Consider the following 16,589-nt stretch of genomic DNA (forward strand, 5'->3'; position numbering starts at 1 on the left):
AACTCATCCGGGTAAGGCATTTTAAAGTTGTATTTTACCGTTTTTCAGAAAATAAATTATTATTAAAAACCCATTTGTATGAGAATTCCCATTCTACAAGCATTTCTATATTTGAAATCCGATATTGTAAAATGGCGAGAGTACGCGGACCAGTATGACCAGGTTCGGTGATGGATGAGGATAAATCTGCACCCTCGTTGACGGACGCCCTGAATCCTCAGAATATCAGCTTTAATATTATGATTGTATTAACATAATCAGGGATAAAGCAAATTTTAAAAAATCAGTTCGTTAGTCAAAATTTCAAAAATAAATCCTCTTCATCAGGACTTTGAATCTATTTTGAATCATTTACAATACAAATTTACAATTAAGGCAAATACGTCTTATTACATTGTAAGTAGATGATTATTTACTGTGATAATATTAAATTAATTAATTGATCCTTTTGGTATAACAGTAGTGAGAAATAAAAACTGAGGTGAGAAGATAATGGGACATTTAATAGTTTAAAATGTAATGTAATTATTTTTAGTTTAGTTATAGTTTTATTATATATTATAAATTTGATAATCAAAATTAAGACATTTCTCGTAATATCATTGCAGTTCTTATAGAAGAAAAAAATAAACAACCTTAAAAGCTTAAATCTTAGTGTTAAAATTTAAGGTGACGTACTTTAAAATTTGAAAGATTATTAGTAATTTCGAAACATTTTCTGTTTATGCACTCTTACACTTATGTTGTAATATGAGTTCAAACGGAATACCGAATATGGAATAATTCGACCTTAGAACATAAAAATGGCTCTATGCTCTTTTTTGGCCCAATCAGCCAGGGTAGTAGATGACACAACGCTAGCGTTTAAAATATCAAACATACTGACATGGTTTTGATAGTTGTCCGAATTGCAATTGACACTGTTTGGCATAATGATAGATGATGGATTATATCAGGGATTATTATATCATGAAAATAGTACATATCTATCACTTATCTAGACAATTACAAGTTTCCTTTTGATCATACCTTTCCCAACCGATTGACATGGTTGCTAGTGTTGCTTAAGGCTCCATCTTTGGATCTATCCAGTTCTTTGTATACTTCCACAAAATTACTCGCTCTTAGAAAGTAATAATAGGTCTTCACGCTGAGGGAATGGCTCTGAACTTTTCTTCTTGGAGGATAAACGTAATATCAAGCAAGTTAGACAACGCAATGTGCATAAGAAATTTTTGCAACAGTTCAAAAATGAAAATTGATCATATTAAATCGGAGGCAATTGTTTTCAGCAAGCATAGATAGATGCTGAAGAAGTAGATCCAAATTGATGATTTAACTGTGCTCTTGTTTGAGTAGATCAAATATCTTGTGGTGATATGTGACCATAAACTCACTTGTACTCCCGTTGAAAGTGAATTAGGGCAAAGCGGACGTCCACGTACTTTTCCTTCTGTTATGTCCAGTTTGTCGCCTACCAATGAACTTCTGCTAAATTATGAGCTGTCAGGCCTATGGTCGTGTATGCATGCGCGTCGACAAGTTTTACGTGCAAGACAAATGTCGTCAGGTTGCATGTACTGCATAACAAGTATCGAGACTTGCGACAGTCGCACTCCAATATGTTCAAATAACGGAACAGCATAATCTGACAAAATCGTTGATGCTAGCATTATTTTTTTTAAGAAATGCAAATACAGTACCTGTACAATCTGTTCGCAAATACGAAATTGGATGGAACGACGGGTACATTCACAGGAGAAAAAGAACGAGAATAATTTGTCCGTGATGACAGGGGTTTTTAATTTAATATTTTTCCCTTAAAAGAAAAATAATGTCAAGCAATTAACAATAATTTAGTGCTAACTTAACCAGCTGGAGTTAAGACAGAAATTTCAATAAACTACCGGATTTAATTATATATTTGTAAATCAAAATTTCCGTTCTTCTTCTTCAAATGGAATATGAGTTGTATTTGCAAATGGAAATGTAGGCCAGAAGATATATTCGAATAAATTGTAAATGGGGAGCATGAGAATTCGGTAAAATAAATGATCTAGTTCGAATTTAAATGTATACAAATTGAAGATTGCTCTTCCCCGTGTTCGGAACCGAGCCCGGAGCGGTGGAACAAGGAAGGGGACTAAAAGTAAGGATTACGAATGCAATTTCTTAGATTCCAGGATATGTAGGATAGTCAGAGTCGAGTTATGTATTATTCAACAGCCAACAAGTCCCATTAAACAGAAGGACTTTGGAATCGGAGATAAAAAAAAATCTCTAACTTTGCCAGGGTAGGACCTGTGGCAAAGGGGATGTAAATTAGACGCACGCACACACCGAAACACGCACACATCAGTCAACCGATGCCCTCTCCATTACTTTGATGCCACGGCTTAGCTAATGCTCAAACTTCGGTCATCTTTAGCAGCACTTTTAGACTTTGAAGAAGGCGGGGTGGGACACGGCTTAGCCTTTCTCGGCCAGACTCGGAATATAACTTTTATCTGTCGCCGAGCGAATACAAATGATGAGGAATTATCGATTGTCAGTCTTAAAATCTGAGGTTACTTTTCCTCGCAGTGCTTATCGCTTAACGCTTCACGGACTTTTTCGCAAGACGGCCTTTTAATTTTATTCCCTCCTTTGAATATATCTTAATAAATATAAAATTAATAACGATTTCATTCTATCAGCCCTAATGGTTTTACTATCAACGGTGAAAGGGAAATTCGACAGGCTGAGGGAAGAATAAAGAACATGCTGTTTCTGTAAAGCTAATCTCACTTTCTCATGCTTCAATAAATTTCTTGGAGAAAAAATAAATATCCTTTTTTTAAATATTACTGTACATTAAAAAATATCATTATATATATGTGAAATCTGTTTATAACGATGCAGGTGTCATTCCTACGATAGTATTGTAGTCAGCACCATCTCCCTCCCAAGATACCTAATAATTCATTTCTGTATTTTTAGTTATGATTCCTTTGTAAATAAATAAAAAAATGAAAGGAAGGCAATACAAACTACTGTGACACTTTCTTGCTGTATATTTATTTTTTATCTCGTTCTCTTTCTTTCTCTCTTTCTAAGACTGGATGCAAAAGTGATCAAATTAGACCAAATGAAACGACTAGAACTAAAAAAAATGTTTCTTCATTCTTCGTTATTTTCCCCCCTCTCTTCTCCCTCTCTTTTATAAATCTGTAAATCGTTGATTGATCAAATTAAATCAAATATTGCGAATAGATAAAAAATATTTTTCCCTGCATTCTCCTCTCTCTCCCTTTCTTTCTTTCTCTCTTTCTTTCTCTATCTCTTTCTCTCTTTCTTTATATATCTGTAAATCGTTGATTAATCAAATTAAATCAAATATTACGAATAGATAAAAAATAATTTTCCCTACATTCTCCTCTATCTCCCTCTCCCTCCCACTCCCTCCCTCTCACCCTCTCTCTCACTCTCTCTCTCTCTCTCTCTCTCTTTCTCTCTCTCTCTCTCTCTCTACATACATATATATATTTTTTTAAAGGAATCCGCTGTTGAAGTTATTTGGCTTATACAACAATACATTAATAATACATTACTTACATTTTACCAAACTGTAATTATTAAATAAATCTAACAAATCTATGGCATGCTTCTAAAGCATAATACGTGTGGTGCATGTTAGTGCTCTACTTTTAAGTTTAACCAATTTTATTACTAAATATTCTTATAATTAAAATGTACGTTTGAATTACTTTTTTTTCTGAAATACAATAATAGTGATAATTATGTTTTCGCATCAAATTTGTATTATTTTTGATTTAGCATTTTTTATGTTCTAACATTTAGTGGTCGTTTGGTCCCAGTACAAATTAAAATATAGCTGAAACAAAATTACGTTCAAACATTTCGATGGGCAGAAAGTGCGCCTAAATTCGAAAAAAGCGTTGTATTTTAATTGTTTATTTATTTTCTTTCAACCACGACATTATGGCTTAGAATGAAATGTACAGCATAATGTATATTCAATGTTGGCCGAAACATCATCGTCGGTGAAGAAGGGTTATCGGAATTGGTTCGAAATGAATTCATTTTATTAAAAAAAAAAAGAAAATATTAAAATAATAGATTTTTTAAGTATAATATCACCAATGTTTATAAATGAATAAGAACCAGTAATAAAAATAACGGGGCGTCCGTGGCCGCAACGGTTTAGGCGTTGACACGGCGCTCATCACTGTAAGGTAAAGGTCCCGAGTTCGAATTCAGTGGCCCTGCAATCGAACCCGACATAGTTACAAACGGTTTTTTTTTTTTTCAAAAACACCGTCACCCCGAGTGTTTATATGACCTCTGCTGTTGCGAGCCCTCATTAAAAATAATATCTATCAACCCTGTATCAAACTAGGGCTTTGATATTGAACTTATAATATGATTTGAAAAATTAAGGTAAACTACACCTCTTAGGTCTTAGATTTCTTGGCATAATTTGATAAAATACTTCAATTTGCCTGTTATCCCTATTTTGCCTCTTTTCGTATACTTTTGATATCGCAGTTTCTGGTTGAAAATTACGATCTGACCTAGTGAATCAAGCCCACATTTCAAGGAAAGTGGTGATAATTGACTATTTATAAAATTCAGGTCAAATTTAAAAGCTTAGGCTGTTCAATATAATTATTTAATAAATAACAACAGGCAATTTGAACTGGATTTACATTTTAAAGACGGTTCTCCCTGTTGGTATACGTTTGGTCTCGCAGTTTTTGGTTAAAAATTATGATCTGACCTAGTGAATAAAGACCCATTTTCAAGGAAAGGGATGATGCGATCATGTGTATTTATAAACGATTTTTTTTTCGTATCACATTTGCATTGATCCATCCTCTGCTGTGGAAAACCTTCGTAAAACATGAAAAATAAAAATTAAAAAAAAAAAATAACGAAGAAGTAATTTACCAGTTTGGTGACGCTGATAGCCGTCGAAAAATGTACTTAACGTTCGCAAATGTAGCAAATTTTACACAAAGAAGTCATGAAAAAAGAAAAATTAATAGGATGATTCGTTAAAACATTTAAGTACATTTGTTGAACATACATCGCATAAATACCACGCAGAATAGTATTTTCTAAAAACCGTTTTAGACGTCAGTTTTCCTGCAACACCGCGAAGATTGCCACTTTATCAAATTGCCTTTTTCCCATCCGCAGGGCTGTATTAAAAAATAAAATATATCTTTTGAAACTAGAGAAATATGCCCGCCTCCCTCTGGGGGAATTATGTCTTAGTACTCCCCATAGGGACTTATATACTATATATTTCACTGAAAAGGTGTTTTTGGACCTTTTCACGTTTCAACAAGTGGCACTGTACCATGCAAGGGAGCGAAAACGAATTTAACTTGCATTAAATATGACGACTTTGCTTTTTTTTAAACTTCTGATTCGGCAATTTGCAGCCCAGGACATTAAGCACGCTCGCTTTGGATCTGCTGTCCGGCGGAAAAAAACTATGACCGTGATAAATTCCCATTGTGTAACGGTCATTTGAACACTTTTTTTATTTGTCTCTCAGATAAACTGTTGTCAGTAATAAATTCTAGGGAGTTAGGGGCGCTAATCTGTGTGCGCGAGGTCATTTGGGCTGGTACGGGTCTGTTGAGTTATGATGTAGCCGCGTACAAGGAGACCCACCCCTCCCATCCCTCAAGAGACCACTGCTTCTGACAGTTTCAGAAACCCAAATTGGCTTGTTAAGAATAAAAAATTGCTGTAAAAATGCATTGAAATAAATTTTAGATACGCCCTGATAAACGGACGCTCGAGGCGGTGTTCCCTTTCAGCTTCTTTTTTTTTTCTCTTCCTCATTAACAGAAGCCGGGCAAAGGAGACCTCCTTATTGCCATCTCAGCACTAATTACTACAAAACTTTGAAACTCTAGTTCTAAATTTATAACAATTGATGCTTTCAATTGATGCTCGAACAATCTGAACGATTAAGTATATTTATAGAAATGATGAATGATCGAATGAGTGCGGTGTTCAATCCTTTTTAAAAAGATACGTCCTACACACAGTAAGTTGTTTTGCAACGATCCGGATTTCGAGCTTTTAGCTCATCATCAGGCTGAAGGAGTTCTACAACCACGTCTCTCGACATGAATTGCAAACGTGAACCCGCCGATCCCCCCGCCAACGCGACGTTCCAATGAGAAGCTGGTTTTTAATTCCGCTCAATTTTGAACTTACGAAAAGCCGGAATTATAGCACAAGTAAATATTAAAATAGTAAATACTGTAAGAAATTAATTATAAATTAGCGATTAAAGATAAAAGATAAAAATTAGAATAATACCTTCACAATAGATGATTAAATTATGATAAAATTAATAAAAATTAAAATCATTAATTAAATTATTTGAACGTTTAATATTATTTATGTACATATTTAGCATGGGAGATAGATCAAAATCTATTATATTATTAATACAATTATCTCCATGTTCAATTTTACATTTTTTTATTTCAAATTTCTCAAACCAATCTAGTTCTCTCTCTTTGTTGAAACTATGTAACACTGTTGTATTTAAATTTGAATTGAAATTATGTTTTGTTTCTTTTAGATGGTCCTTAAATACCGAAAGTTTGTTCGAATTACTCTCGTTTTTATTTCTTTTGTTGGTTGTTTATTATGGACAATTTTAGGTCTAAAAAGTTCAAATAACCATCTTTATTAATTTCCAATGCTATATTAATATTTATATTACTTTTATATCCAATTTATATTACTTTGTAGAGAATCGCTTAGTTGGAGGAATTCTTTGAGGTCCTCTAATGTTCTCGACCATATGCATAAAATATCGTCTACATAGCATTTCGAAAAATGAACAGATTTAATTAATTTGTTGTTTGATTTGAAAAGATTTTTTTCGAAATTATCCATGAACATTTCAGCACAAAGTGGGGATAATGGAGACCCCATTGGTAACCCTCTCATCTCACAAAATTTGTTGTTCAGAAATCGTAAGATGCGGTCTGGTGTGATGTAGGTTTCAGAAAAACATTTTCTTTATCGTGCCAACGTTTCGATCTTTATTGAGATCATCTTCAGTGCCTGGAATTTACAAACATTGTTTAAATTTAACAAATACATGTGGGATGTGGTAAAAAGTGAATTTATACAACGCAAAATATATTTTTTATATTCATTCAAAGTATTTCTACTCACTCAAAGTGTCTGTTTTCTGAGTAGTTGTGCCATTCGTGTCGGGAGTTCCAGTGAGATCTTGCAATCTCACATGTATTTGTTAAATTTAAACAATGTTTGTAAATCCCAGGCCCTGAAGATGATCTCAATAAAGATCGAAATGTTGGCACGACAAAGAAAATGTTTTTATGAAACCTACATCACCCCGACCGCATCTCACGATTTCTGAAAATCTTCGACTAACGGTCACTAATCACTACACATAAAATTTGTTATTGAATTTACAATAATTGGATAGTAGGCATATATTTAAGAGGTCTATTATATCATTTTTGACAAATTTGTTAGTAAATTCTCCAACGCGGATATCTGTGAATAAAATATTAACGTCAAATGACACTGTGATTTGACAGTCGTGTTGGCGGGGGTATCGGCGGGTTCAATTTTGCAATTCATGTCGAAAGACGTGGTTGTAGAACTCCTTCAATCTGATGATGAGCTAAAAGCTCGAAATCCGTTGTAAAACAACTTACTGTGAGTAGGAACTATCTTTTTTAAAAAGGATTTAATTATTTTATGTTACAAGTATTTCATATCAACTGTTAAAAATAAGAAGATTTAAACGAATTAGTTCCTTTAATGCAACTATTATAGAAATAAATTTTTACATATCTCACTCCAGACTATTATTATTTTTTCAAAGAAACTATTGCTTAGACCAGAGGTTGGAAAACAGATTTAGAAAATTGTGACAACATAAACCAAATCAGGTTTGGCGGGCCAAGGTCCGTACTTTAGTAGGTATATATTTGTTTTAAATACCACCAGCAATTGTATATAAAAGGAATTAAATGAACTAGATGTAGGATGGCTCGGCAGAACCTCACAGTAACATAGTCAAAGTGGTCGGAGTCAAAATGACGGATTTAGGTCCTAGAAATCTTGGTAATTGTTAAAGTCTTCATTTACGTTGTAGTAACGCAAGTCTCCTGTAAAGTTTTCAAGTGTGTCTGCTGTCTAGGTATACTAGGCGGAGGTAGACCTCTACCTTATCTGTCTAGCTACCGAGGTTGCTATTGAGGTGTTATTAAAGCTAGCTCAATTGGAGGCTTCCGACTAGTTCCTGTACCAATCGAGTTAAAAATTTGTCACAATATATAGATCTAAAAATAACTAGATATCACAAGTAAAAAAAAAGTATGTATTTTTACTGGTTTTTCGAGTTTCACCTATCGGTTGAGGGGCGAGTTGCGAGTTTGTTCAAAGTATGTAGAAATACTTTCTGAAACTAACGAAATACCACCGTTATTTAGTCCTAAGTATTGGATTTGAATGGAAATTGGCATGTTTTTGTAGTTTATATACAGTCAAAAAAACATACACCGGGTACATTTTTCGTCATTCAGCCTTCTCTGCTTTTAGTACCAGTTTTTGATAGAGGTGTTTTTGTCTGATAAGAGACCAGTTAAAAGAAAAAAATTCGGAAAAATAACCAGAAGAAATTGGAAAATGAAAGAGTATTGTGAACAGAACGTTCTTTCCTTGATTATAATATCTGTCTTGTTTACATTGCAATCGTTTTAGTTGAACATATTAGTTTTAACTGCAAGGTAATCCCATCCTGCGGATTAACTTTTCTCTCTTCTGGAAGTATTAATTGATTATTACTCTCTTACTATTACTATTTATTATTACTTACTATTGATTATTACTCTTGATACTCACAAACTCCCCAACCACATATCGTCATGCAGACATATCAGCTTTCTTCTTGCAATGTCTAAAATCCTCGTAAGCCTCTTCTTAAAACGTTGAATACCCATCCAAAATGAACATAGAACCATTTCTCTTTTCCTATTCGTCTTAGTATCGTAAAAAACGTACAGTTTATCAATTATATATGTAAAATTTTGCCTAAATTTTCCTCATTCAGTTTTGTTCCGATGGTGAAGTGAAAAACAACGAGCATATGTTTAACCGAATAGCGAGAATAGACGGACCCGTAACGTAAACAGAACCTTTAAGTACATACGTTCATCCATTCGCAGACCAGTAAACATTAATATACTGTTTGAAAATAATCATTGCCTCGGGTTAGAAATCGATAGAAACACTAGATAAATATATAGTTAGGATAATGGTTTCTATATTTAAAAAGTCATAAGTCTTTGCCCCCGCGAATACACAAGGTTTGTCATTGAGTTAAAGGAAGCGGAAAAATGTGTGTTAAAACTAAAGTATTATACGAAAGGTTTTCCTTTTTGATGTATTCATGTATTCAAGGAACCACGCCTTATATCCGACTAACTTATATCTGGAGCCCAGCCGCGCACATAACTGAATTCTCGGTCCAATCATATTATTGACGCTTGGGGCTCTCCCATTTCAATATATATGTTAACCCTCATGAAATTGTAAACCTAGGCTAGGAGAGGACTACACGTGTTGTCTTGTAGGTTCAAGCAAAAAATCCGTAAAACATTCTTGGTTTTGGTGAGCCAAGAATGAAACTTTGATTAACCTTTTGTCAGAAAATAACCTAGATAGCTTATAATCACGATGAAGTTTGTTAAACTGAAAAAGTCAAAGTACTAATAAAATCCTTTTAATACTTAAATCTTAAAATCGTTTTAACGTATAAGTTCAGCTTTAAACATATTACTCTATAATAAAGAATTTTATTGTTTTATCGATTATTACCGATTTTTTTCGATAAATATATGCTGACTAGAAACGAATTAAGATAAAAACTTTATACTAATTTTTTTCTTTTTATACTAGTACAAAAGGTGTAATTAATGATATCCCGGACTTTCTAAATTAACACAGGCACTTTTTTTCTAAAGCACTTATGCTTCATTAGTCAAACTCAGGGAGGCTGAGTCGAGAAATTGTTAATGGAAAACATTGATTGGGAACTTATTATGTTACAGGTGAGCGACTTAAAGACAGATCCATTCATCTTGCTGTAAGTGATTTATCTATTACATTTTCTCAGTGTTAAAGGGGTAATTCCTAATTAAAACTTAGATTTAAACAATAAATTGTTTTCGGGCACAGATTACTCTTGTGTACAACATCGGAAAGAAATTTTTCAAGGGATAAAGGAAGACAAGATGGTTTAATCAGTCTTTAAATGAAAGATTTAGCAATAACTTTTTTTATATGGTAGACAATAAAATGTCAACTTTTTGTGAAAACTGTTTTCCTTATCAGAAAGGTAAATACAACTAGGAAGAAAAGTGGCGTAGTTTTATAAGAGGAAATGATGTCATTTATATCCGTGACAAATAAAAGCCCTGGTTTTTCGATTGTTACACGGATAAAATTGTTAAAATTTTCCACGGGATATTTCACCGTACATATTCTGTTCAATAATTCTTTTAATGTGTCATAGTTATTTTAGAAAAAAAGTACGGGTTTCGGCTATGCGATTAAATGATGAATAATAGCTTTTTTCATCTGCTCCTGGACCAAAGTCCGCGCAGTTGTTTCTTATGAAGAGATAAGTTATTCGATGTGTCCACTTAAAGGAAGATTGTAATGCCTCGAATCTTATAAAAACCGTGTAGGCTATACATACCAAAATAAAGAATGGTTACGGCACAGTAGCGAGTTTGTGGGGTCCCCGTTCCGTTTTCTCAAGGACGTGGATATTTTATATTCAATGTAGATGTTATTTATTTTTTGTTTGAGTGCGTGTACTTATTAGTGTGACTGTGAAGGCATGATGGTCAAATACAGGGTGTCTGCCTTGCGTAAAGATGCTAAGATTTGAATGAATGAATAAAAGCTTTATTTGCACAAAAATATTTTCATTAACTTTACATTTCGAAAAAGCTAAATTGACAATGGCCTTAGCTTTATAGATACCTATTTATCCCTATTTTTGTATCTTGAGAATGACCTTTGATTTTAAAAATTGAAGTGGTCAACCAGGTATTTTCTGTACCGCAAGGCATGAGTGAGGTACACCACAAGCTCCCTCCAGTTATCCCTTCCTTTAAGGATTGCAATGACTTCTTCTACATCGAGCTTCAGTTTCCCAAAGTACCTTTGGCGGAACTCTCTCGGAACGGGGCACACTCCTATGAAGTGGAGAGTGTCCTCTGGGACGTTGAGGTTACATAAGGAGCAAATGTCGCGGTCCTGTTTTGGCAGTTCAGCTGAAGCAATTCACCCCTCGCCTTCAATACCAGAGACACCTCATAGGCTGTCATATTTGAGCACTCCGTGTAGTTTCGCGCTAAATCAAAATCCAGTCTTGCGTACAAGTTGTGATGTAAGCTGTTTCTCGCACGGGTTACCAGGTCTTTCCTTTGGCTCGCCTCCCATTTTTTAATCAGGTCAGTGGTATTAGAGGACGCTAAGATTTGCTCTTTTTAACCACTCTTCACCTGTGCTCAGATCGATAAAATCAGGGAAGATGGATTGACGAGCATTTTCTATCCTTTGCCGCAGTTTTTGAACTGAAGTTGAAAGGTTATGATCGGATTAGACACTGACAATGAACCCCCGAAAATAGCCAAATGGAGTTGAATCGGATGACCAAGAAGGCCAACAGATCGGGCGATGAGGTCCTAACCACCTATACCGAAGTGACGATCCAAATAACGTCTCTCCTGAAAAGAATTGTGTGCGAGGCGTCCATCAAGCTGGAGAACCATTCTAAGTCGTTGTTGCAGAGGAACATTGTCTAATAGTGTAGAAAACACCTCCCTCAAAAAATTGAGGAAAGAGCCCCATTTAAATTATTTTTCGTACAAATAAGGCCCAATTAATTTATTTCCGAGATGTCCTCACCAATTTTGATATTGTGAACCAACTGATGATTACAAGAGTACGAAATTCTCGGATTTTCCTCGGCCCACGTTCGAAAATTCCAACGGTTTAGAATGCCATTAGAGGTAAACTTGGATTCATCGTTCCATGGGTGCATGGAAGAACGTTTTCATCAACCTCCCAAATCGACATTTCTGAACGGAACGTAAGACAAGTCCTTGGACAAGATGAGATTGATACGGCTTAAAATTATAAGTTCGGAGTTCATCTCTAATTTCATTTTTTGAGAAACCCCCCTACCATTTCGGAGGGAGGAATTCGGATTTTCGCGAACATACAGTAAAAAAATCAGCTCCTCGTCAAAATTATGCTGCCGGTTTCTTGGTAATTGAACAGCAATTTATCCGTATCTCCTCATATTACGAGCAACACGAATAAACGTTTTATGGTTTACTCAGGAGTTATCAGGAAATGTCCAAGAATACAAATCGATGCACAATATGCGCAATACCACAACTATTAGTAAAGCAATCATACATATCAACTCGCTGTTGATTGGAAAAATGTGCTCTTCGGTTCATTTTGAATTTCCACTCAAAATGAACCTAAAAACACATTTTTCAGATTTTTTCTCGAATCTCAATTCCTGGAAGTAAAGAAATTTTTCAGCAGTACCAGCAGCAGAATGTAAACAATAAAGGCAATTAAGTGGGAAATTAGTGAAGAAGCAAATTATTGGAATTAATAACGAAGCAAGTGAAATGCATTTTTTTCGAACTTTTTGCCATAATTTTTCGTTTTTTGACCAATTTTAAAATTCAATTGCACCATTGGTTTTTTATTTTTTTATTTAATTATTTATTTTTTTTAAAAAAGAAAATCCTTTAAAATGATGTGCCGAGATGTATAGGGTCCTATTTGAGATTTTAAAGTTAAACTGGGTCTATGGTACACTGTATAATTTTTCTCTAAAAATGTAAAAATTTGAATGTAGACTAAAAAATAGTAAACGTTAATTTCTTATAATGCATTGGTTCAAGAGAAATTCTGCCGGGCCATCTAAAAAGGATACCCTTCGACAACAGAATTATTTATTGGATCCCAGCGACCTTAATTTAGATATGTACATAAGTGTGAATGTATTTATTTGTGAGACTGGATTTTCAAATTAGGTTGGATTTAGGCTAGATTAAATTTTGGAAACGTTGAGGGCTGATATGACTAAGCTGTCGGAAGTCCCCGTTGGAGCTTAATCCCTTTGGCTGTGAAGTGACGATCTCCTAGGCAAAAAAGAAAAATGACACTTTCTCATAGATCTAAAACGTTAATTGAATTTTTAATTGTTAAACGTTTCAAATGACCACTGTTATGCAATACTTTCTTGAAGTTGGTGCTTAAATTTTAGGATAGCCAGCCCATAGCTCTTTTCGATGTTTCTTATCTTTGCGTTTTTAATACGTGCTGGACTGTTGCGCAAAGTGAAAATGATATAATATTCGTAGACTAGCTGAAAATTTCCTTTAGTAGAACATTGTTATCTAATTTTGTTAAAACACATGGTGTGCAGCTTAGTCGGAATTATGCTAAAAGTAAATAAGTATATAGCAAAGTAAGAGGTAGTAAAACTCCATATTAAACATTTTTAATGTAGCAATGAAATGTTTTAGATTTAACTGTAAAAGTTTTTTTTATAATTCACACATATAAAAAGTTATTAAGTGACTAAAAACACAGGTACATAAAAATATTTAAAAATTTTATCATGAGCCCTTTTTGCGAAGAGCAGTGTTGTTTACCCTAAATAAAAACTGGGTACGCATTTTTTTCAAATTTTGTCACCATATTTTTTGTGGTTTTATTTAGTTTGCTTGTTTTCTCAATATGCTTCTAAATTGAGATGCTCCTGAAACGTAAAGCAAGTTATTAGGAGTCCTCCGGTCAAAACACTTTTCAATATTTTTTGACAAGGTATTAAACATTAATAATTGTATTAACTTGCTACCCACACATTAAAGTGTAATAAACCACTCCATTTTGAAAGGGAACTTTTTTCGCCGTTATAATGTTTTGTAAGGTTTATACTCCATGTCGATCTAGATAGCACCGGTGAAAGACAACGGTGACGTATTATTTGTTCGTTAGTGGCAAGAGTAATAAATATTAATAATTGTACTGATTAACATCTCATCGTATACTTTAAAGTGTAATAAATCACATATTCCAATGAGAATGTGATGTTGCGGTTATAACGTGATTTAAAATTTAGACGTCATGTCGATTTAGATGGCACCGGTGAAACCAATTGTAAGGGATTTAAATTCGTGGCAAGTACAAAGTAATTCCCACCTTACATGGGCCTTAACGTCCGAATACCATGTAGGTCTCGCGGAAGTGGGGATTTAAAATTTAGACGTCATGTCGATTTAGATGGCACAGGTGAAAAACAACTGGTCTCCAAGTAAAAAGGATATCATTTGGCAGGTGTTGTGGTGCTTATAATGCGTCCTAACTTTTAGAAAGTATGTTGATCTAGATGGCACCGGTGAAACCGAAGAATACAATGTATTTTCATATGATGATATTAAAAAAGCCAAGGGTACTGCCGGTAATCGAACCCAGAACCGCATATACGAGAAGGAAGTCGCACTCCCGCCTTTATTCAATTTAAATGTTTTAGAACTTACAATACTTGGAAATAAGAACGAAGATTTATGTGGCTATCTGATACAAAATCAGTAGAAACGATTTCGCGATGTTTGGTTAGATTAGATAAAAAGATAAAAATCGTGACTTTTGGTTATCGATGTGCAATTTTGCCAAATCTGATTTTTAATGAAAGCGGATACTAATATTTAAAAATATTATTTTTTTAGATTATTTAGAAGGTAATTATTTAAAAAAATAGCATTCGAAGGACAGTCAAATTATCCTGAAATGAGTGGGGCGGGCACGAAGTCATGCACGGTGCCCCGACGTGAGATGAGTTCTACTTCGTACTTGTCACGGACTCATTATGCCGACTCCTACGACATGTAAACCCCGTCGAAAGTGTATCCTCTCTGGAAGGAAAAATGTTTTGTACCGTCCAATTTCAGCGGTGCAGCCCCCTCAGTAATACGGCGGAATATTTTCCCGGACAAATTGCCTGGGGAAGATCTGTTCTTGGAATTATCCTCTGGAGAAATGTCAATACGATTATATTAAAATACTGTGTTATAACCCTTATTTGTTTTGATACTCAAATATTACGATATCCTTATAATAACTTGCAAAAGTAATTTATTATTATCTGTTCGACCTTGTATTACATTTTATTTCTACTAAACTATCGGAACTACGTAATAAATACACAGTACATGATAAACCCAAAAAATAGACATTATTCTGCTTGATCGATCGTTTTACAATTCTAAACCAGAAATCATTTAATTATCAATACTACATAAATATTTCTTATGCAACACAAATTCATAAATAAATCAATATAGAAATAAATAAATAAAATTATAAACACACTGAGAGGCAAAACAATGGGCGCCATATTTTTTTGGTAAATTGGCAGTCGTTATAATTTTTATTTTCTGCTGTACATTGGATATTTGTACAGAAAAATATATGATTAAAATAAAATCCAAAATTAAACTGAGTATAATAATTTTAGCAAAAATCTTGTTATTGAAACAATAAAGAAAATTAATCATTATGTATGGTTTTTGGCTCAAATGAAAAAGTTAGTGCCACGAGCGGGATTCGAACCTTCGACCTTCGGCTAAATACGCCGCTACTCTACCACTTGGGCTTTCGTGACATTGATCCACTCGGGCACTAACTTCCCAGCCCAGCCTACAATTTTTTGAATTTGCCCTCCTTTTTGCCAGTTTTTAAAAGTGTAATCAGGATTCGATTCTCGGCGACATATGAAGTGGCCACGGGGAGCTGTTTGTGAAGTTTACATCGTTTTACTTATTAAATCCATTATATTTAGTGTTCTATTGACTTCTTTCGATTAATAATTCTTTTTATGTAATGTTTTTGGCTGAAATGAAAAAGTTAGTGCCACGAGCGGGATTCGAACCCACGACCTTCGGCTCAACACGCCAATGCTCTTCCACTTGAGCTATCGTGACATCGATGCAGCCGGACACCCGCTCGTGGCACTAACTTTTTTATTTCAGCCAAAAACCTTATATAAGAGATTAATTAATTGAAAGAAGTAATTTGGTCAATAGAGCACTAAATATAATGGATTCAATAAAGAAAATATTCAATTCTGTACGGTGTCTGTCCTCCTCTTGCGTTGATCATCGCTTGCATTCCACGTGGCATCGTATTTATGAGGTTTCTAATATAGTGCTATGGAATATTTTCATACTCCACCAACTGAGGCATTCTTCTTAATTCTTGCTACTTTTCTGGCATCACTGGGCGATATTTTACTTTTTTTTACTTAGCCAAACGTGTTTGATAGGGTTTAACTCGGGGCTTGATGATGTTATAACAACAGATGAAATATGGAACAACAAATCATGTAGAGCCCTAGACAATAGGAAAATAGTCCACTGTCTATACACACGGCAGCAATAAGACGCAAAATGGCATATGGATCGCTA

General features: G+C 34.3%; 1 non-coding gene across 1 annotated transcript; it reads right to left on the bottom strand.

Moving 5' to 3' along the window:
* Positions 1-16,033: 16,033 nt before the first annotated feature.
* Positions 16,034-16,106, bottom strand: Trnan-guu. Its single transcript has one exon. It is a non-coding gene; the product is annotated as a tRNA-Asn (tRNA).
* Positions 16,107-16,589: the final 483 nt, after the last annotated feature.

The sequence above is a fragment of the Cimex lectularius genome, unplaced genomic scaffold, assembly GCF_000648675.2.
Source record: "Cimex lectularius strain Harlan isolate CLEC.00 unplaced genomic scaffold, Clec_2.1 scaffold37, whole genome shotgun sequence".
Taxonomy (NCBI): domain Eukaryota; kingdom Metazoa; phylum Arthropoda; class Insecta; order Hemiptera; family Cimicidae; genus Cimex; species Cimex lectularius.